The following is a 22,955-nucleotide window of genomic DNA, read 5'->3' on the forward strand; positions in this document are numbered from 1 at the left end:
ACGATATTTTTCAAAACGTATGGTCCTGAGATAATGTCAGTGCAAACTGAAAATACATTCGTGTAGACAATGTGACAAATGTTGTTGGTGAAATTTATTTTTTGCTGAAGCCATACTATATGGCCGAAGCAAATAGTACATATTTCGGCAAATCACCAGCCAGCTTTTACACGTACAGGGTACACGTAATCTGATAGTATTTTGACTCGTGATAGAGGATAAATCTCAGCGCCGGTAATATCAAAGAGAGCAGTATGTATTCAGAACTAAGAGCCCATACAAACAATAATCTCATCAGGTGTTCAAACGGTATCAGTTTAATGTATGTTTCGATCAGTGGACCACTGACATCTGTATCAGCAATTACTTTAATTTCTTTTGTTTGTGTAGTGTTTTGAGAATATATGATCAGTGTTAAATATAGCCTGTGTCTTCGCCAGGGAAAGGACAAAAGGGGCGAACCTTTGAACTAAACGCATTGGATTTTTTTTTTACGAAAGTCGTGAACTTTTTTGTTTTTTGACTCCTGAATACATTAGTCTTGCCTGGAAACATTCGTTTAGTTATGTCTATCAAACTGATTGATTAAAGGTGCTACACCGCAGACGAATGGCCATTACATCAAAACAGTAGCAGACTAGTTATTTACTTTAGACTATTGAAAAGATTTAGCTTATCATATATTTCATATTTCAGAATAAAATAATTAATTGCATTCCGAAACAAAATCAACAGACAATAAAAGCAAAACAAATAAGTACTATGTATTTTCGTACTAATCAGACATACATTTATACTGTATTAAACATGAAATCCAAATAATAAATACTGTTGACGCTCTCGCGGCGTAAGAGCATCTTTCAAATCTTGATGTAAACTAACCTAAAATCACAATGTTTATCGCCAACTGATGATTTGGAAATGTCAATGTTTGATGTCTGTCTCTCCATTTGTAAATGTCCTGCACGTGTAAGATGGCTCCGATCAGATTGTTGGCGGAAGGCAACCTTCATACCATTAGGATTTGGATATTAGCGGACGGAGCTGAATTATCCGAAATCAGAAATATGCAAATTGATTATGGATTAGGATAGTGTTCTGCGCTGGACCGCCATATTGATTAGCCTGACGCATATCAGCAGCGCACCAAACATAATATTGTAAGAAACAATGACCTTATTTAGAAGGGGCTTAACATAGACAATACAATAACGTACTAATCTATCGTTAGATGGATTATAAATTACGCGAGAAAAATACTACCTATACAATGGGGGATGGATTAGTAATTACTTAATTGTCGGTCATGAAACAAAGTAAAAAATAATCTAGAAAAATATGGATAAGGTTAAAAACTCTATAGTCGATCTACATGAAACTGGACATTGTTGGTGGGATTAGTAACGGAATCATTGGTAATGCATCGGGGTTAATAGCCAATCTTCTGCACCAAAGACAGAATCACATTGAAGGTAAACATACATAAAAGCGGTATAAAATGGATCGAGAAACACTAGATCGTTGCGATCAGACAAATGGACATTGTTCAAAGCTGATGGTATAGGTGAAGGAAATGAGCAGTTGTGTAAAACAGACGGTGGCTAAGAATGGAGATGGAACGCAATGTTTTTGCGCAAACGCAATATTTATTTCGTGCGAATGCATTGCGTTCGCACACAATACCATATCGCTCACATAAAATATCACAATGTTCACACCAACATTATTTAGCTCACCCAAAATACAACAACGTTCACATAAACATTATTTAGCTCACACAAAATACAACAACGTTCACATAAACATCATTTAGCTCACCCAAAATACAACAACGTTCACACAAACATTATTTCACTCACATAAAATCCAACAACGTTCACATAAACATTATTTCGCTCACCCAAAATACAACGACGTTCACACAAACATTATTTCACTCACATAAAATCCAACAACGTTCACATAAACATTATTTCGCTCACACAAAATACATTCACGTGATTTTACAACATTATTTCGCTTACACAAAATACAACAATGTTAATTCACAAACATTATTTGGCTGACACAAAATGCAACAACGTTCACACAAACATTATTTCGTTCACACAAAATACAACAACGTTCACACAAACATTATTTCGTTCACACAAAATACAACAACGTTAATTCACAAACATTATTTGGCTCACACAAAATACAACAACGTTCACACAAACATTATTTCGTTCACACAAAATACAACAACGTTAATTCACAAACATTTTTTGCTAACACAAAATACAACAACGTTCACACAAACATTATTTCGCAGACACAATATACAATATTGTCCATATCAATGTTGTTATAAGGGTATGTACAATTCATTCATTTCGCAGGTCAATTTTTGCGATCATAGCAAAGTGCAATGACATCCCAAAAATATCACATCCGCTCAAATGCCCATCTATGCGGTATCCAAATCAGACAAACTACTGTAGAGTTTCGCGGGTATAATATTTCGCGATTTATTGTTTTTAATGTTTTCGTGGGTGCTTATTTTAATGAATTACCTTTGTACCATTCGACAGGCTTTATGTAAAACTGTAAATTTGATTAATTTCGCGAGGTATTGAATTTCGCGATTTTTGGTGGATCCGCAAATTTAGCGAAATTAAAACCCCGCGAATATTTCCAACTACTCAGTATATAGTAAATTATATACTACCCTTGGAAGTTGATATCAAAAGAATGCCCAGGTGATACACATTGTTATTAATCTATCACAAGATATAGACCACATGAATAGCACCATGACCGTAGACACAAAACACACTTAAAATTGTACCTACTACATGGTCGTTGTTCCAAATGTTTACCAGTTGTTCAGATCCACAGCGTCATGACGGCTGACGATTGACATATTTACAGTAAATATGTGTACAATGCACTCCATAACGCCACTTCTCTATTGAATATGATATTTCAATTATCCATCTTGACATGTAAACACGGACGAATTTCCACCTGCCCTATGCCTGAGGATAAACACAGCTAATTAGGACGTGAATCTAACTCAAGTGTTTCGTTAATAAGAGTGAGGTGAACACATATTGACGGTAAAGATGAAAACAAGCAACATTTGTTAAAACCAACAAGATTTAGACAAAATAAAAAATGTAATATTTAATTTGGACGGATGAAAACTCAATCATTTCTCTCAATAATTTAATGACGTAGAACGTTGATCCTAAATCAGTGTTTCCCTTCCAGCTCGTTTGAAGATGAATTCGGCATGTGTTCGTTAGTATTAAAATTAATTTTATGTTTAAACAATGAAGAGCATTCAGAATGGAATAGTGATGGTACTTCAAACACTTCTGTCAACACGTACAGACACAAAGGATCGGACAACAGGAAAGGTTATACCAGATTTTTTTTTTACATGGATATAATTCCAAATGCATGATTTATATTATATCATTTCTTATACAAATATTAATAAGCTTTGGATATTGGTAATTAGTAAAAAAATTTTTTTATTATGAATGTGTCAATACTAAACGCAATATACCGTTCAGCTAAAGATAACTTCTATTTAACTCGATCGGTTGAGCGTTACACTAGTAATCCAGAGGCCTCAGGTTTGATCCCGTGCAGAGGCAGTGATTATGTTTATATCAAATTTTATTCTCTGTTACATTTACGCTACTATATATATCGATGATCATATATTCCTTCTTTGTATATTACAGAGTTAGCTCCCTTGCGGGTAGGTATCGATTGTTACGTCAGTACTTTGTGAGCGCAATTCACGTCGTTTTCTCCGAAACGTATGACGTTGCGCTCCGAAACACATGACGTAACAATCAATACATGTACCTACCCGCAAGTGCAGATAATTCTGTAATATAAAGAATACATGGTTAGTATCTCACAATACAAGATATATTTTGTTTAGAGATTTAGGAAAACCAAACTGATGAGGTAGAATTGTGAAATTCAAAGCGAAAGCAAATTGCCGATTATTTACTTTGTTTCTCTTGAAGCGAGACGATTCTTTGCGGCGCAGGAAAAGATACATTCACAAAACCGAATGAGAGGGTACTCGTTTTTACTACCGTGAGACATATAAATTCTGTTCAGCATGTCATATCACTGAAACAATATATTAATATGGAAATACTCATAAAACAATAAGTACCAATCAAAGAATTACTTTAATATACATACCTTTGCCAAGAAAAAGACGGCAGCGCCATACGAGATTTTTTATGTAATAAGAATGACGTCATTCCGGTGAATGTGACGTCACTTTTTCGCGGGAACTGAAAGGTTCCAGTTTGGGGTAAAGTTAAAAAAGTTTCGTCAGGTGTGTAGAACAAATTCGCGTGACCGTATTGATGGATTAGGTTTATCTGTCAGCATGTGCGGTAGTTGCTGGATATAAAGTATTTTCATGTCGATCTAAGACCATTAGTAGCATGTAAATTGACTTTCTTCATGCATGCTTATAAGGTTTTTGAGAAGAAGATTCAAAACAATAGTCAATACGGTAAAACAATAACCAATAAGGTAAAACAATAACCAATAAGGTAAAACAATAGCCAATAAGGTAAAACAATAGTCAATAAGGTAAAACAATAGTCAATAAGGTAAAACAATAACCAATACGGTAAAACAATACCCAATAAGGTAAAACAATAACCAATAAGTTAAAACAATAACCAATAAGGTAAAACAATAGTCAATAGGATAAAACAATAAAAAATAAGGTAAAACAATAACCGATAAGGTAAAACAATAGTCAATAAGGTAAAACAATAACGAATAAGGTAAAACAATCACCAATAAGGTAAAACAATAGTCAATAAGGTAAAACAAAAGCCAATAAGGTAAAACAATAGTCAATACGGTAAAACAATAACCAATAAGGTAAAAAAATAGCCAATACGGTAAAACAATAGTCAAAAAGATAAAACAATAGCCAATAAGTTAAAACAATAGCGAATAAGTTAAAACAATAGCGAATAAGTTAAAACAATAATCAATAAGGTAAAACAATAATCAATAAGGTAAAACAATAATCAATAAGGTAAAACAATAATCAATAAGGTAAAACAATAGTCAATAAGATAAACAATAGCGAATAAGTTAAAACAATAATCAATAAGGTAAAACAATAGTCAATACGGTAAAACAATAATCAATAAGGTAAAACAATAGCCAATAAGATAAAACAATAGTCAATACGGTAAAACAATAGTCAATAAGATAAAACAATAGCCAATAAGTTAAAACAATAATCAAAAAGGTAAAACGATAATCAATAAGGTAAAACAATAACGAATAAGGTAAAACAATCACAAATAAGATAAAACAATAGCCAATAAGGTAAAACAATAACAAAAAAGGTAAAACAATAGTCAATAAGTTAAAACAATAACCAATAAGTTAAAACAATAACCAATAAGTTAAAACAATAACCAATAAGATAAAACAATACCCAATAAGGCAAAACAATAGTCAATAAGATAAAACAATAACGAATAAGGTAAAACAATAGCCAATAAGATAAAACAATAGTCAATACGGTAAAACAATAGCCAATAAGATAAAACAATAGCCAATAAGGTAAAACAATAACAAAAAAGGTAAAACAATAACCAATAAGGTAAAACAATAGCCAATAAGGTAAAACAATAACCAAAAAGTTCTCATTGTTTTAGATTTTACTTCCATGTATCACATGTTAGGATTCGTCGTTGAAGCAAAATCGCATGTTCCCCAAGAAAATAAACATTGTGATTAATGTTTTGTAATTACCATACAAGGAGAGTAGTTTTACTATGAAAATGAAATTTTTACCCTGGTCCAGCCGACTTTGACCTAACTAGGTTATAAGTACCGTAATTCTACAGACATAGTAACAAAGGTATACCCCAAACTCCTAATTCCTCAGGTTAATATCTCTAGTATTTGTTTAGTATGGCTTTCCGCCCTACTTCATTAATGAGTACATCAGTTTGAGTGTCGGTTTCCTGTCAAACTGACATACAAATATGTCAATAATAACGCCTTTATAGCACCAAGCTATGAGTTAAGACACTGCGAGGTGAAATATAGGTCGGAGAAGAAGAAGCCAATGTTGTCCCTGGTGAAACTGGTCAATATTCCCCATCGTCAAATGGAAATTAGAATGCATCTCTTGTTGAAACAATTGGCTGTTTCCTGCTGATAGGCGTTCGTCAACCCCCTTCAGACGAAAATGTTATCAGTAAATTAAGTACTGGCCAATTTAATGTCCAAGTTCTCCTATTCGGCAATGTTCGATTGCTTCGTGAACGTGCAGTGTTTTTAATGTTCTTCCATCTAGGACTTTTCAGTTTTAAAACAATTTTTTGTCTATCATCAAATAATAAAGCCTTTCTTTAAGTTAAGGTAAAAAGTAAGTGTATATTTTTTATATTTACACTTGCTAGGCTTGGTCACTATACTCTAATACTAGCCGATTTTGTTTACCATAACTGCATGGTAACATTGAACTTTGAACTTGCGTATGAAAATGTTTTGTGCAACGTAAAAGGACTACTTTAAAAAAAAAAAAAAGAAACACATGGCTTTGTTTACATTTTGACGCAACATTACGTGTATATTGTTGTTTTTCATAGAATTTTGGAAAAATCTAAACAATATATACATGTTTTACATTTATATATGATTCAAACAATTTTTAAATTAACAATTGTATAAAGAAACAGAAAAATATCCCGACCGGGCCGACGTGCTTTCATTTTTGTTAAAAATGATGGGTGTCAAATGTAAATATTACCTATGTGCCTATGTTCGTCCTACGATCGAGTCTTTGGGGTAGACGTGCGTGAGACCCTCTGATAGAGCTGAGGTCAGTTATAAACATATCCTCTTGTCTTTGTTCTTTGAGAATTTAATCATGTGTATTATAAAACATGCACCGCTACTAATCCACGTGTTGACAGTTACGCGTCACCACAAATACATACAAGTGAGGTTGTTCCATAGATGGCGATGGATCTAAGCGTAGATTATATAATCATATGGCTCCGAAGGATGTAATATCGTCAAGTCAGACGACAATCTCAAACAAATTTAGCTACTTGAACACTGGTGTTTTGACAACTTCGGAAAACTCCAGTGTGTAAGCGTGCGTCAGCCTCGCCTCGCTGCACAATAACGGTAACCGAGTTCACACATGTGGCCGTGAACAAATACTTTATGTTATTACGGCATACATGAACTTTAAGCAAAATTGAATACCTATTTAAAGTTCTGACCTGATTAAATAAAATTATCTCTGAAATTTACTTTGTTTGTCATGTTTATTTTACACTAAAATATTGAACTTTTTTGTCGTCGCGGATGAATAATTCTACCTTACGTGAAGCGTCATCATTCGCTGTTCAATTGAGTAAGCTCCTCCCACTTTTGACCGACTTTTATTGAATAATTACGTCACTTTCAAATGACAATTTTATTGCATAAAATATTAATAAAAAGTCGTGTGAGTGTAAATATAGGGATTGGATTTCGTTTTTATGTTAACCATGCGTGTATGGAGCAATTCCTCTAAGAATATATTCTATGGGGCGCGTCTTCATCTAAGAATATATTCTATGGGGCGCTATGTGGATTACAAAATTTGATCGCGATTTCGTAGGAACCCCTTTTTAAGTCAGTGCGATAAATCTAGACCAATGTTAAGAACGTCCTCTAGGAACGGTGCCGTTATTTATCAATGTAAGTAATAGACGTGCCAAAATATGTCTAATAAATATTGAATCTATTTAAAAGAGGGTTCCTGCATAGCTGCACTCAAATTTTGAAATCTGTATTTTTTTTTTAAACATAAGAATTTTGTTTGCAGCGAATGAATATTAAGCACAAAAACACGGGATTCCGTCCAGAGAATTTTTTCCCATGACGTTCTATCAATCCACAGCGTACTGCTTCGGTAAGATAACACTATAAAATGAGGCAGGGATTACGATATTGTAAAGAGACAGAACATACAGGAGAGGTCGTCCTGAATAGACCCTGGCTGTTAATAGGAACTTACACCCAGCCAATAAACTAATCAACCAAGCTCAGCATTTCATTAGAAGGTAACTAACTGGTTGATAACATCCACGGCACTATTACATTATTAAAGATATACGGCGTTTTAAGTTAATAACCTGACTCATACTGGTTTTCGCGTATAAAATGTCCCGCGTTTCCATCAATTTTAACATATTCACGAATATATCAATTCGCGTTCAAGGACGTATAAATCCGTTGATATTTATGTAAATACGTTTTACTCAAATAAAAGAGATTTGCAGTAGTACAGAAAAAAATATCCAAAATTCTTCCTGCTGGGAAAGAGACTTGTTTAGTCTCAGAATTAACTTTAGGTGAGATAAAATTTGAGTTGAAAAGATTTAGGATGTATTAATTATTTTCCCGGTAGCCTATGATTGACTCAACAGACTAGCATATATTCCGACGTAATGTTTAAAATGTTGCTGTCTCCCTCACTAATGTTGCTTGTATCCCATTGCACTAGTGTTAGATTTATCTCTAGGCCAGAGGGGGATACATGTTCATTCTTCCATTTCAGGAATCTTGCATCAATTTGGTGCCGCGCACTTTTCATCCAATATAACATTAAGGAAAAAAATGTAAATGTCCATAGAAATATTTCAAACAGTTCAGCTTTCAGTATTTTTGTATACTTAAGGATGTACACCTCTGAGAAGTCAAACTTTTCTTGTATTAAACTTTTTTTCTCATATAGATTTTTGGAAAAAGGAGTTCATACCATAAAAGAAAATGGAAGAAAAAACATATGTCCGTGTGCTGTCCCGCGTTTCCATCAATACATGTTCATTCTTCCATTTCAGGAATCTTGCATCAATTTGGTGCCGCGCACTTTTCATCCAGTATAACATTAAGGAAAAAAATGTAAATGTCCATAGAAATATTTCAAAACAGTTCAGCTTTCAGTATTTTTGTATACTTAAGACAGAACGGCAAACGTCGTTCACTTAATAGATTAATAGATGTATGGATGATGAAGACTTGGTTTGAGGAAAAACCCGTTGCAAATCACGCCCACTACATGGCAAACTGAATAACGCAGGGCCCAGAAGTAATTGTTGTAGATCGACATTACACGCCCTTACATAAGAGAAAATACAGATATGTGATTTTTGTAATTTTAAATTTCAGGAACCGCCGTTGTTGAATTTTTAAGACTGTCGTCAACTCAGAAGTTGTCATATATTTGACGTTTTCAGCGATTACCAAGTACTCCGACTTTTACTTTTTAAATATCTTAAACAAAACACATACATGTATCAAAATATTTTCAACATATTTAGTTTTTCTTTTATTTCATAATTTACTATCTTCCTCAATATATTATATACCACACACCTCGATAATCGCAAACCAGTCCGGATTTCGAATGTCCCGTATTGCCGGATTCATTATTCAATTTAATTAAACAATAATCAAATGCTTTCTCTGATAATTCCGTTCGGATTGTGAGTGTTCCGGACTATTGCCGTCCGTATTATCACAGGTATAATTAACACAAGTATATTAATTAATTCTATCAAATAATAGGCAGGTAAATAATAAATGTTTTGAATGTTGTGAGGTTTGGTTTCAGTACTGACGGAGCTTAACGAAGTAACTCTGAACTCAAGGAGTGAAACGAAGGGAAGTAACTCTGAACCCAAGAAGCGAAACGAAGGGAAGTAACTCTGAACTCAAGAAGCGAAACGAAGGGAAGTAACTCTGAACCCACGGAGCGAAAACGATATCAGATAGTGAAACGAAGGGAAGTAACTCTGAACTCAAGGAGTGAAACGAAGGGAAGTAACTCTGAACTCAAGGAGTGAAACGAAGGGAAGTGAACTCCAAGGGAAACGAAGGGAGTAACTCTGAACTCACGAGGGAGAACGAAACGATAGTAGGGAAGCAACTCTGAACTCAAGAAGTGAAACGAAGGGAAGTAACTCTGAACTCAAGAAGTGAACGAAGGGAAGTAAACTCTACTCAAGGAGTGAAACGAAGGGAGTAACTTGAACCCACGGAGCGAAACGATATCAGATAGTGAAACGAAGGGAAATACCTCTGATATGATCAGAGCGTATTTAAACCGACCTAGTATGACTACTTTTAGAAATACATATTTAAAGATAAAGAAAATGCTGAGAACATAATTTAACAACGTTACACATTTCGTTGTGGCGCATAGGTCAAAAGTATGAACCCCCAAAAAAATACTACGATAACAACATCTAGAGGCCTAGGACGGGTCGGTCCGTTGAAAAACTGTAAATTAAACCCTTATAAATGCGTACAAAGGTCGGGTGCCGTGTATTGTATAACGTAGACTTCAATATAATGTGTACTCTACTGACAAAATAAAGGACAAATAAGTTAATTCCGCCCGGAAAACTCCCAAGTTCGTTATCGCGTTAAAGATACATTAACGTTTAACCTGTTTTACAAATACAACACATTAGAACGCACTGAAGTACTCGCTGTCGAAGTCAATTAGCACTAGGTTTTTTAACTAGAAAAACAACAATAACATATTTAGTGAAAATAGGTTTTGTTACCACTACTTATTCATAAGTACCTCAAACCTAATAAAGTTGAAACCGTTATTTGATGGATGATTATATAGTTTGTCACTTGCCGTTATAGGAAACGTTTCGGTGTTAATTAATATTTAATAAACGTAAAAATAAATATGGAAGATGCATTAGCCTGACTGTTGAGTGTTAAGTTTATAAAACGTAATTGGATAATTCAATAGAGTTGTTTGAAGTAACAACATTAACCATTTACTCTAGAACTGGCACCGACTTATTATGGTGACATAATACGACTAAAGGAAAATTCTGTCACCCCTGAAAACATTTGGACTCTTCTTATTCGAAGGCCGGAACAGTCCATTATGAATTATCAGGGGTGAATGAGTTAAAAACCTTTACTACCGTAAAAATCAGGTAATCATGTTGTTATTTGTGACGTTGGATTTGGTTGGTTGGTTGAATGATGTTATGATTTCTTAAAGAACATCGTTCCTCAGGAATTTGATTAAATTCACGGAACAAAGTTATATGTGCCGTAACTTTTTCTGGATGAATCATGAAGAGATTTATGATATGTTAACCGTCACCAGACGTTAACAAAATACTTACACAGACTACCATTGCATAGGCTTTAATTTTATGAAGTCAAATAAAAGCTCAGAATGTATTGTGGCAGTACTGCCAAAAATCATGATATTTAGGTCTACATTGTAGTGAAATGAGTATACATGGTCAAACCAAGAAGTCTAGTAGTGGTCTACAATTCTATGTCACATTTTACAGTGATATTTATTACTACATTGTAAATTATATCCTGGGTTATTCAGATATGGTTTTATCTAAACATACCTAATGTATAAAGGCATGAAATATTACAGTGCATAAAATTTGTGTTGCTGCAAATATTTACAAAGCATCATACATGTTTGCTCAGCTCATTTCATCAAAAGTTATGGCGTTCAATATATTACTGCATAAAAAACAACATGCCAAATTTTTTCTCCAAGTGACGGCACATATAACTTTAATGTATAAAGATGGCACGACACGATCACTTATAAATCATCATTAACGACTTCTCGAGTGCACATGTACTCTGGTGTTGATGATTCAGTTGCATAACATACATCGTTTCTCGGTTACATTGAGTACATATATGCACTCTGCTTTTAGTGTTTGAGATACATATCGCAGAAAAGCTAAGCCAAGGCGTTCAGAATCACGTTCTGTTGGTTTTAACAGTAATGTAAAGTTCCGTTTTCACCGTGCGTAATTCGAGACTACGTGATACGACGTTTGTGTGGAGATGTTTAGTTGATGTAAATTACACACGGACTCATGACATTTTACTGAACTTTTATATATAAATAACCTTTTTAATTTGTCTAGAAGTATCTCTTTAAAGGATAATTATCTTCTATGAATTTGAAGAACTAAATCTATCTCACTTTACGAATGTTGATTATTATTTAAATGATATAGCCAGTCTGAATCTGTTTAGGAATTCTGTGATAGAGAAAATTAATTAAAGAAGAAAATAAGAAAAGATATCAACAATTTGAAGACACGTTTTAAAATTCGTAATTTATAAGTTTACCGTCCTATTAGCAACCAGGAAATATCAAGCATTCTGGATGTCCGGTCAAACTTGCCGAGATTCCTGAATTTCCCACATGAAAGTAAAAGAATGTTCCTTCAATTAAGATTTTTCCTAAACGTAATGATTTTCTATAGAAAATTCTGAGTTAAGTTATCATTTAAAGTTAAGAGTAATGCTGATGAAACTGGGCCCAGATTGCCCTGTAAAACGACTTAAAACAGATTTGAACTCTTAGCTCAGTAGGGGAGGGATTTTCATGATATGTTTAGACACCTTAGCCATTATATCATCGCAAACAATACGACGTAAAAAAAAAAAAAAAAAAAATTCGGATGTGTTTAACAATAAATGTTAAATTTCCTGAGGCCAAGTAGAGTTAAACATAATGGACTACACTCGCTATCTCTCAGATTTACAAAGTTAAATCCGATTAGAGACCGTTTATAGTTTTAATGTGAAAGCTCCAATGGAATATACTTATATTACATACGGTCGACGTCACTATCGTAACGACACCTGTTCATGGCTATAGGAAGGCAAACTTGTTCAACAGTTCTTTGAGGATATTTGCTGACCTAAATCCACCTCTGATTGTGCAACTGAACACTCTTATATCTTACATTAACTTTTTACAATTTGATTAAGTAATTATGACCCGAGTAAAAGTATGTTTTAATATAAATTTGAAATAGACAAGATAGCGTCTCCGAATGAAGCAAATAAAGAAAGTATGTCTGCATTATTCCGTTGCTGTACGAATCTTATTTAAGATATACTCCATCTCCAAGATTCGACCTCAACTTCAATCTGATTAAAATACAGATCCCTATTACCACTACTATTTAACAGAGTGGTTATAAGAACCTGTATTTTAATTAGATTGCCTCAACTTCTCTCTTGTTGCAGATTTGAGCTAGATTACTAATAGGTTTTGACAATGAAACAGAGAATCTCTTATTTTTTTAAGTGACTACCATATCCCGATCTCATGAAAATTACTTTGTTTCTGCTTCTGTTTAACGTTAAGTATGAAGGGAGTGGGACGACTGGTTTGGCCGTTGTCAGTGAAATGTGACCAGATTAGGTGTGAAACCACTGGATATAGACCGTCCATAAATGGCCCTAATAAACGGACGTAACACCGACGCAACTCTAACTTCAAATTCACAATAGGAAAGTATTACATGATTAAAACAGAAATCTGAAGTTAATGAATCTTCCTCAATCTATGCAATACTTTCCTTTCAAAATGTCCAGGGAATGTTAAGGTACGTTCGTGAGACTGAGTCTAGCTGATATTGCCATATCTATATGGGTGTAAAGCCCGTGGTTGTCCTCTTTTATCCAAGGTGTTTGAAACAAATCTCTGATTTTATGTTATAATTACCCATTTACCTGTAGTTCATTGTTAATCAGAAGTCAGTATCCACATTTTTATTGTTGCCAGGTTGAATCTAGCAATAGCACCAGGAAATAATTGTGATAAAGTGGTACTGTGTAGTAACAGACCAAAAGCACCCCTGTATGGATCTGGGAAATTCTCCTTATAACACTCGTCACTTAGCCTTTTAATATCGCTGGACGTTTACTTCCCGCCACGTAAAAAGTAAGCTATTTCCTCCAACAATTTCTCAGTTAAAAGATCTGTAAAGAATCTCCATTTGACGCCTACGAGTTGTCTCTAGTTGTTAGTCTCTTTGTTTCTATAAGACCTGACTCGAAAAAATGAAATCTTCAGTAAATGGAGGAGAGAAATATGTTTCTTTGAACAGCAAAGTGAACTCTGGTGTTTTAAGTAATGTTCGTTTGGCCTTATACGTTCTCCCACACTTTTAAGAAGTGTATAGTTTTATTTTAACCGTATTTTCACTCGCGACTAGAAAACGTAGAATAAGAATATGGAATAGACAGACAGTGAGTCTAGTTAAAAGCTATGACAAACCGACCTTTTCAACTGTCAACGGGTATTACCTAGCGGCCAATAATTGATCTAGTCCAACATATCCTCCATTAACTGGAGGTTACTACTGATGTTGTAATATACATCTCTGAATCCTTTGTCATAGCAAAACAGGAGACATCTTAGGAGAGAGAAAACATCACAGACTTTTAGGGACCTCCTGTGAAGATTACAGGGAGCGACCTCCAACTTCAGAGCTATAAAGTGTACGCTATTCAAACCTGGTGGTATACAAAAAAAATCTACAGCATGAGATAAAATACAACTGTTATTTATAATGGATCAATATACCATTTTTTCCGTTTTAATGTAACTGGCCCAGGTCTAGATTAGGTCCTTTACTAGTATACATGTATTTAATGTCACTGGCCCAGGTCTAGATATGGTCCTTTACTAGTATACATGTATTTAATGTAACTGGCCCAGTCTAGATTAGGTCCTTATACTAGTATACATGTATTTAATGTCACTGGCCCAGTCTAGATAAGGTCCTTATACTAGTATACATGTATTTAATGTCACTGGCCCAGGTCTAGATAAGGTCATTTACTAGTATACATGTATTTAATGTCACTGGCCCAGGACTAGATTAGGTCCTTTACTAGTATACATGTATTTAATGTCACTGGCCCAGGTCTAGATTAGGTCCTTTACTAGTATACATGTATTTAATGTCACTGGCCCAGGTCTAGATAAGGTCATTTACTAGTATACATGTATTTAATGTCACTGGCCCAGGTCTAGATAAGGTCCTTTACTAGTATACATGTATTTAATGTCACTGGCCCAGGTCTAGATAAGGTCCTTTACTAGTATACATGTATTTAATGTCACTGGCCCAGGTCTAGATTAGGTCCTTTACCAGTACATGTATTTAATGTCACTGGCCCAGGTCTAGATTAGGTCCTTTACTAGTATACATGTATTTAATGTCACTGGCCCAGGTCTAGATTAGGTCCTTTACTAGTATACATGTATTTAATGTCACTGGCCCAGGTCTAGATTAGGTCCTTTACTAGTATACATGTATTTAATGTCACTGGCCCAGGTCTAGATTAGGTCCTTTACTAGTATACATGTATTTAATGTCACTGGCCCAGGTCTAGATAAGGTCATTTATTAGAATACATATATTTAATGTCACTGGCCCAGGTCTAGATAAGGTCATTTACTAATATACATGTATTTAATGCCACTGACCTAGGTCTAGATGAGGTCATTTACTAGTATACATGTATTTAATGTCACTGGCCCAGGTCTAGATTAGGTCCTTTACTAGTATACATGTATTTAATGTCACTGGCCCAGGTCTAGATTAGGTCCTTTACTAGTATACATGTATTTAATGTCACTGGCCTAGGTCTAGATTAGGTCCTTTACTAGTATACATGTATTTAATGTCACTGGTCCAGGTCTAGATTAGGTCCTTTACCAGTACATATATTTAATGTCACTGGCCCAGGTCTAGATTAGGTCCTTTACTAGTATACATGTATTTAATGTAACTAGCCCAGGTCTAGATAAGGTCATTTACTAGTATACATACATGGATTTCAATCCTCCGCTGTACGTTTGATCTCGGTTACTTATTTCCTGTTTACAAATTCAGTTCTAAACGTGGGCGCATACATCGAAGAATAACTGATTTTTCACTCGTTTGATACCACACATATATTTCAACAATACAACCTTATATTTCATGCTGAAAAATGTTGTAAATATATGAATCATTTATTGTTTCAACTTTAAAGATTCTTTGTACCAGAGTGGACAAACTAGAATGTAAATCAAAATGTTCCAGTTGTGACGGTGTTGTTTAATACACTGTATGTGTTCGGGTGTATAAGTGAATCATCGGAGTATATTTTATGTATTATATTTGAGATATTAAATACGAATTAAAAAAAAAATATTGTACAAAGAAATCGACAAAAAAAATGAAAACGAACAGATAAGTCAAAATATCAAGAATGAATGCGCGCTACGAAAAGAAAACAAGTTAGAGATAATTGCAGCGCTGGACGATTCAAAGTGTTGATTTAAAGGGACTATTCAGTCTAAAAGAACATTAAAATTTGTACATATGTCAGAAAAGCCCAGTTCTAATGGAAATTAGATCAGTCGGTTTTATTGTGATATGACAGAAAAGCCTAATGTGGTGAAATACGTGAGAAATATTCAAACTCACTCGCTGTCCGCCATTACACTTTGTGGTCGAACATGTATCTTGTATGCCGAACCATGTTCCTTGCTCGTAGAGTAAAGCAACATTTGTCTAGAACTGCTCAAATCGCTCAGACAGTATTGTGTTTACCTTTTTAAGTGAATTGTCTTCCATAAAAAATCATCCTATCACCTTATCAGTGGTACTGGTTATGTAGTTAATTTGTTTAACGTGCGTGAGTTTGGCTCGGGTATGTGTACAGCGTACATATTGTACCTGCTTAATCGTATTGATCAACGAATTTGTAATTACAATGGTATCAATTAAAATACTAAACAATGACTTTGTCAATATTTTATGTTATATGTGTCATAAGAAATGCAGAACAATACATTGATGCCATATTTTGCTTCTTGGTTGTATAAAAGAATTAACCCGAGTGAATTGTCCCTTTAAAGTCAATATTTTACAAAAAAATTGCGTATGCGTACAGTAAATCGAATGGATATGAAAAAGAATTGTCTTTTCACATCATCGGTGAATAGAATTCCTGTACTGGTCTTTGTCTGGTATATAATAGCGTTTTGAGTCGTCTAAAAATGAGCATTTTAAATAATATTTTCTATAAACCTTTACAATTTTAAATACTTCTTTAAAACTATATATTATGTTTACGGGTCAATGGGTGTCAAATTCTGTTGTGTACTGTACCACGTAAAAAAAATTAAATCAATTTTCTACAATTAATGCATATATGCATAACAGTATGAATGTACTGTTTTAAGTGATGGCGGAAGTGCAATGTACTGTTTTAAATCAGAGAACAAGTCATTGTAAAGGTAAACCGATAACGGCGCTAATTCGTTTAGACTTCCTCAACATTTATTTAGGTTAACCACTGCACTTCAAACCATGTAATGTGTTTACAATCAAATCATATTCTTTAACACGTTCTGGAAATATCATTTGTGTAATTAAACCAGTTATAAAACTGAAAGAGTAGTTCAATTACTTGAGAATCCAATACATTATATACGACAAATGTAATGATAAATGGTTACTTTCATATCTAATGTTTTCTTATATCAAGAGAAAAAATATTTTTAAATGATGTTTCTACTACTTTTTCAACCATTGATCTAAGCCTACCCGTCGTGTTTAGTCTAAATAGACACTTTGTAGCCGTGATTAATTTTCACAATTTGCTTGCCGTTTTCAGAAACCAGAATTGCAACAGGAAGTAAGTTGTTTTAAACCAACGTTAAAAGGTGTTGTAAATGAAGTCTATCTAAATACATTGTTTCTTGTTATTATCCCCTTGTGCCACTCCTAAAGATTACAGTGACTAGGTACAGCATGATTGACTAACGCATTTTTATGGTTTGTTTGACTTAACGCGTTAACAAGTCAGGTAATTTAAGGACGACCTTCCATGTATGTAGTGTGTGTCAGTGTCTGAAAGCCTCCCATGTATGTAGTGTGTGGTAGTGTCTGAAGGCCTCCCATGTATGTAGTGTGTGGCAGTGTCTGAAAGCCTCACATCTGTGTAGTGTGTGTCAGTGTCTGAAGGCCTCCCATGTATGTAGTGTGTGGTAGTGTCTGAAGGCCCCCATGTATGTAGTGTGTGGTAATGTGGGTAGTGTGGTGTGGTAATGTCTGAAGGCCTCCCATGTATGTAGTGTGTGGTAGTGTCTGAAGGCCTCCCATGTATGAAGTGTGTGGCAGTGTCTGAAGGCCTCCCATGTATGTAGTGTGTGGCAGTGTCTGAAGGCCTCCCATGTATGTAGTGTGTGGCAGTATCTGAAGGCCTCCCATGTATGTAGTGTGTGGTAGTGTCTGAAGGCCTCCCATGTATGTAGTGTGTGGCAGTGCCTGAAGGCCTCCCATGTATGTAGTGTGTGGTAGTGTCTGAAGGCCTCCAATGTATGTAGTGTGTGGTAGTGTCTGAAGGCCTCCGACGTATGTAGTGTGTGGCAGTGTCTGAAGGCCTCCAATGTATGTAGTGTGTGGCAGTGTCTGAAGGCCTCCCATGTATGTAGTGTGTGGCAGTGTCTGAAGGCCTCCCATGTATGTAGTGTGTGGCAGTATCTGAAGGCCTCCCATGTATGTAGTGTGTGGTAGTGTCTGAAGGCCTCCCATGTATGTAGTGTGTGGCAGTGTCTGAAGGCCTCCCATGTATGTAGTGTGTGGTAGTGTCTGAAGGCCTCCCATGTATGTAGTGTGTGGCAGTGTCTGAAGGCCTCCCATGTATGTAGTGTGTGGCAGTGTCTGAAGGCCTCCCATGTATGTAGTGTGTGTCAGTGTCTGAAGGCCTCCCATGTATGTAGTGTGTGGCAGTGTCTGAAGGCCTCCCATGTATGTAGTGTGTGGTAGTGTCTGAAGGCCTCCCATGTATGTAGTGTGTGGCAGTGTCTGAAGGCCTCCCATGTATGTAGTGTGTGGCAGTGTCTGAAGGCCTCACATCTGTGTAGTGTGAGTCAGTGTCTGAAGGCCTCCCATGTATGTAGTGTGTGGCGCAGTATCTGAAGGCCTCCCATAGTGTAGTGTGTGGTAGTGTCTGAAAGCCTCCATCATGTGTAGTGTGTGGCAGTATCTGAAGGCCTCCCATGTATGTAGTGTGTGGCAGTGTCTGAAGGCCTCCCATGTATGTAGTGTGTGGTCAGTGTCTGAAGGCCTCCCATGTATGTAGTGTTGTAGTGTCGGAGGCCTCCCATGTATGTAGTGTGTGTCAGTATCTGAAGGCCTCCCATGTATGTAGTGTGTGGTAGTGTCTGAAGGCCTCCCATGTATGTAGTGTGTGGCAGTGTCTGAAGGCCTCCCATGTATGTAGTGTGTGGTAGTGTCTGAAGGCCTCCCATGTATGTAGTGTGTGGCAGTGTCTGAAGGCCTCCCATGTATGTAGTAGTGTGTGGCAGTGTCTGAAGGCCTCCCATGTATGTAGTGTGTGTCAGTATCTGAAGGCCTCCCATAGTATGTAGTGTGTGTCAGTATCTGAAGGCCTCCCATGTATGTAGTGTGTGTCAGTATCTGAAGGCCTCCCATATATGTAGTGTGTGGCAGTATCTGAAGGCCTCCCATGTATGTAGTGTGTGGTAGTGTCTGAAAGCCTCCGATGTATGTAGTGTGTGTGTCAGTGTCTGAAGGCCTCCCATGTATGTAGTGTGTGGCAGTATCTGAAGGCCTCCCATAGTGTAGTGTGTGGTAGTGTCTGAAAGCCTCACATCTGTGTAGTGTGTGTCAGTATCTGAAGGCCTCCCATGTATGTAGTGTGTGGCAGTGTCTGAAAGCCTCACATTGTATGTAGTGTGTGGCAGTATCTGAAGGCCTCCCATGTATGTAGTGTGTGGTAGTGTCTGAAGGCCTCCCATGTATGTAGTGTGTGGTAGTGTCTGAAGGCCTCCCATGTATGTAGTGTGTGGCAGTGTCTGAAAGCCTCACATCTATGTAGTGTGTGTCAGTGTCTGAAGGCCTCCCATGTATGTAGTGTGTGGCAGTATCTGAAGGCCTCCCATGTATGTAGTGTGTGGTAGTGTCTGAAGGCCTCCCATGTATGTAGTGTGTGTCAGTATCTGAAGGCCTCCCATATATGTAGTGTGTGGCAGTATCTGAAGGCCTCCCATATATGTAGTGTGTGTCAGTGTCTGAAGGCCTCCCATGTATGTAGTGTGTGTCAGTGTCTGAAGGCCTCCCATGTATGTAGTGTGTGGCAGTATCTGAAGGCCTCCATAGTGTAGTGTGTGGTAGTGTCTGAAAGCCTCCACATCTGTGTAGTGTGTGTCAGTATCTGAAGGCCTCCCATGTATGTAGTGTGTGGCAGTGTCTGAAAGCCTCACATCTCTATAGTGTGTGTCAGTATCTGAAGGCCTCCCATGAATGTAGTGTGTGGCATTGTCTGAAGGCCTCCCATGTATGTAGTGTGTGGTAGTGTCTGAAAGCCTCACATCTGTGTAGTGTGTGTCAGTGTCTGAAAGCCTCCCATTGTATGTAGTGTGTGGCAGTATCTGAAGGCCTCCCATGTATGTAGTGTGTGGTAGTGTCTGAAGGCCTCCCATGTATGTAGTGTGTGGCAGTGTCTGAAGGCCTCCCATGTATGTAGTATGTGTGTGGCAGTATCTGAAGGCCTCCCATGTATGTAGTGTGTGTGGCAGTATCTGAAGGCCTCCCATATATGTAGTGTGTGGCAGTATCTGAAGGCCTCCCATGTATGTAGTGTGTGTCAGTATCTGAAGGCCTCCCATATATGTAGTGTGTGGCAGTATCTGAAGGCCTCCCATGTATGTAGTGTGTGGTAATGTCTGAAAGGCCTCCCATATATGTAGTGTGTGGTAGTGTCTGAAGGCCTCCCATGTATGCAGTGTGTGACAGTATCTGAAAGCCTCACATCTGTGTAGTGTGTGTCAGTGTCTGAAGGCCTCCCATGTATGTAGTGTGTGGCAGTATCTGAAGGCCTCCCATGTATGGAGTGTGTGGTAGTGTCTGAAAGCCTCCCATGTATGTAGTGTGTGGGTGAAGCTCCCATGTTGTAAGTTGTGGTAGTGTCTGAAGGCCTCCCATGTATGTAGTGTGTGGTAGTGTCTGAAAGCCTCACATCTGTGTAGTGTGTGTCAGTGTCTGAAGGCCTCCCATATATGTAGTGTGTGGCAGTATCTGAAGGCCTCCCATGTATGTAGTGTGTGGTAGTGTCTGAAGGCCTCCCATGTATGTAGTGTGTGGCAGTATCTGAAGGCCTCCATGTATGTAGTGTGTGGCAGTGTCTGAAGGCCTCCCATGTATGTAGTGTGTGGCAGTGTCTGAAGGCCTCCCATGTATGTAGTGTGTGGCAGTATCTGAAGGCCTCCCATGTATGTAGTGTGTGGCAGTGTCTGAAGGCCTCCCCATGTATGTAGTGTGTGGCAGTGTCTGAAGGCCTCCATGTATGTAGTGTGTGGTAGTGTCTGAAGGCCTCCTACGTATGTAGTGTGTGGTAGTGTCTGAAGGCCTCCGACGTATGTAGTGTGTGGTCAGTGTCTGAAGGCCTCCATGTATGTAGTGTGTGGCAGTGTCTGAAGGCCTCCCATGTATGTAGTGTGTGGCAGTGTCTGAAGGCCTCCCATGTATGTAGTGTGTGGCAGTGTCTGAAGGCCTCCCATGTATGTAGTGTGTGGCAGTGTCTGAAGGCCTCCCATGTATGTAGTGTGTGGCAGTGTCTGTCTGAAGGCCTCCCATGTATGTAGTGTGTGGCAGTGTCTGAAGGCCTCCCATGTATGTAGTAGTGTGTGTAGTGTCTGAAGGCCTCCCATGTATGTAGTGTGTGGCAGTGTCTGAAGGCCTCCATCTGTATGTAGTGTGTGGCAGTGTCTGAAGGGCCTCCCATGTATGTAGTGTGTGGCAGTGTCTGAAGGCCTCCCATGTATGTAGTGTGTGGTAGTGTCTGAAAGCCTCACATCTGTATGTAGTGTTGTGTCAGTGTCTGAAGGCCTCCCATGTATGTAGTGTGTGTCAGTGTCTGAAGGCCTCCCATGTATGTAGTGTGTGGTAGTGTCTGAAGGCCTCCCATGTATGTAGTGTGTGGCAGTGTCTGAAGGCCTCCCATGTATGTAGTGTGTGGCAGTGTCTGAAGGCCTCCCATGTATGTAGTGTGTGGCAGTGTCTGAAGGCCTCCCATGTATGTAGTGTGTGGCAGTGTCTGAAGGCCTCCCATGTATGTAGTGTGTGGTAGTGTCTGAAGGCCTCCATGTATGTAGTGTGTGGCAGTGTCTGAAGGCCTCCCATATATGTAGTGTGTGGTAGTGTCTGAAGGCCTCCCATGTATGTAGTGTGTGGCAGTGTCTGAAGGCCTCCCATGTATGTAGTGTGTGGCAGTGTCTGAAGGCCTCCCATGTATATGTACATTTGTAGTGTGTGGCAGTGTCTGAAGGCCTCCCATGTATGTACATTTGTAGTGTGTGGCAGTGTCTGAAGGCCTCCCAGAGTGTAGTAGTGTCTGAAGGCCTCCCATGTATGTAGTGTGTGGTAGTGTCTGAAAGGCCTCCCATGTATGTAGTGTGTGTCAGTGTCTGAAGGCCTCCCATGTATGTAGTGTGTGGCAGTATCTGAAGGCCTCCCATGTATGTAGTGTGTGGTAGTGTCTGAAGGCCTCCCATGTATGTAGTGTGTGGCAGTGTCTGAAGGCCTCCCATGTATGTAGTGTGTGGCAGTATCTGAAGGCCTCCCATGTATGTAGTGTGTGGTAGTGTCTGAAGGCCTCCCATGTATGTAGTGTGTGGTAGTATCTGAAGGCCTCCCATATATGTAGTGTGTGGTAGTGTCTGAAGGCCTCCCATGTATGTAGTAGTGTGTAGTGTCTGAAGGCCTCCCATATGTATGTAGTGTGTGGTCAGTGTCTGAAGGCCTCCCATGTATGTAGTGTGTGGTAGTATCTGAAGGCCTCCCATGTATGTAGTGTGTGGCAGTGTCTGAAGGCCTCCCTATGTAGTGTGTGTAGTTCTGAAGCCTCCATGTATGTAGTGTGTGTCAGTGTCTGAAGGCCTCCCATGTATGTAGTGTGTGGCAGTGTCTGAAGGCCTCCATGTATGTAGTGTGTGGCAGTGTCTGAAGCCTCCCATGTATGTAGTGTGTGGTAGTGTCTGAAGGCCTCCC

This window comes from Argopecten irradians, chromosome 15 (genome assembly GCF_041381155.1).
Source record: "Argopecten irradians isolate NY chromosome 15, Ai_NY, whole genome shotgun sequence".
Lineage (NCBI taxonomy): Eukaryota > Metazoa > Mollusca > Bivalvia > Pectinida > Pectinidae > Argopecten > Argopecten irradians.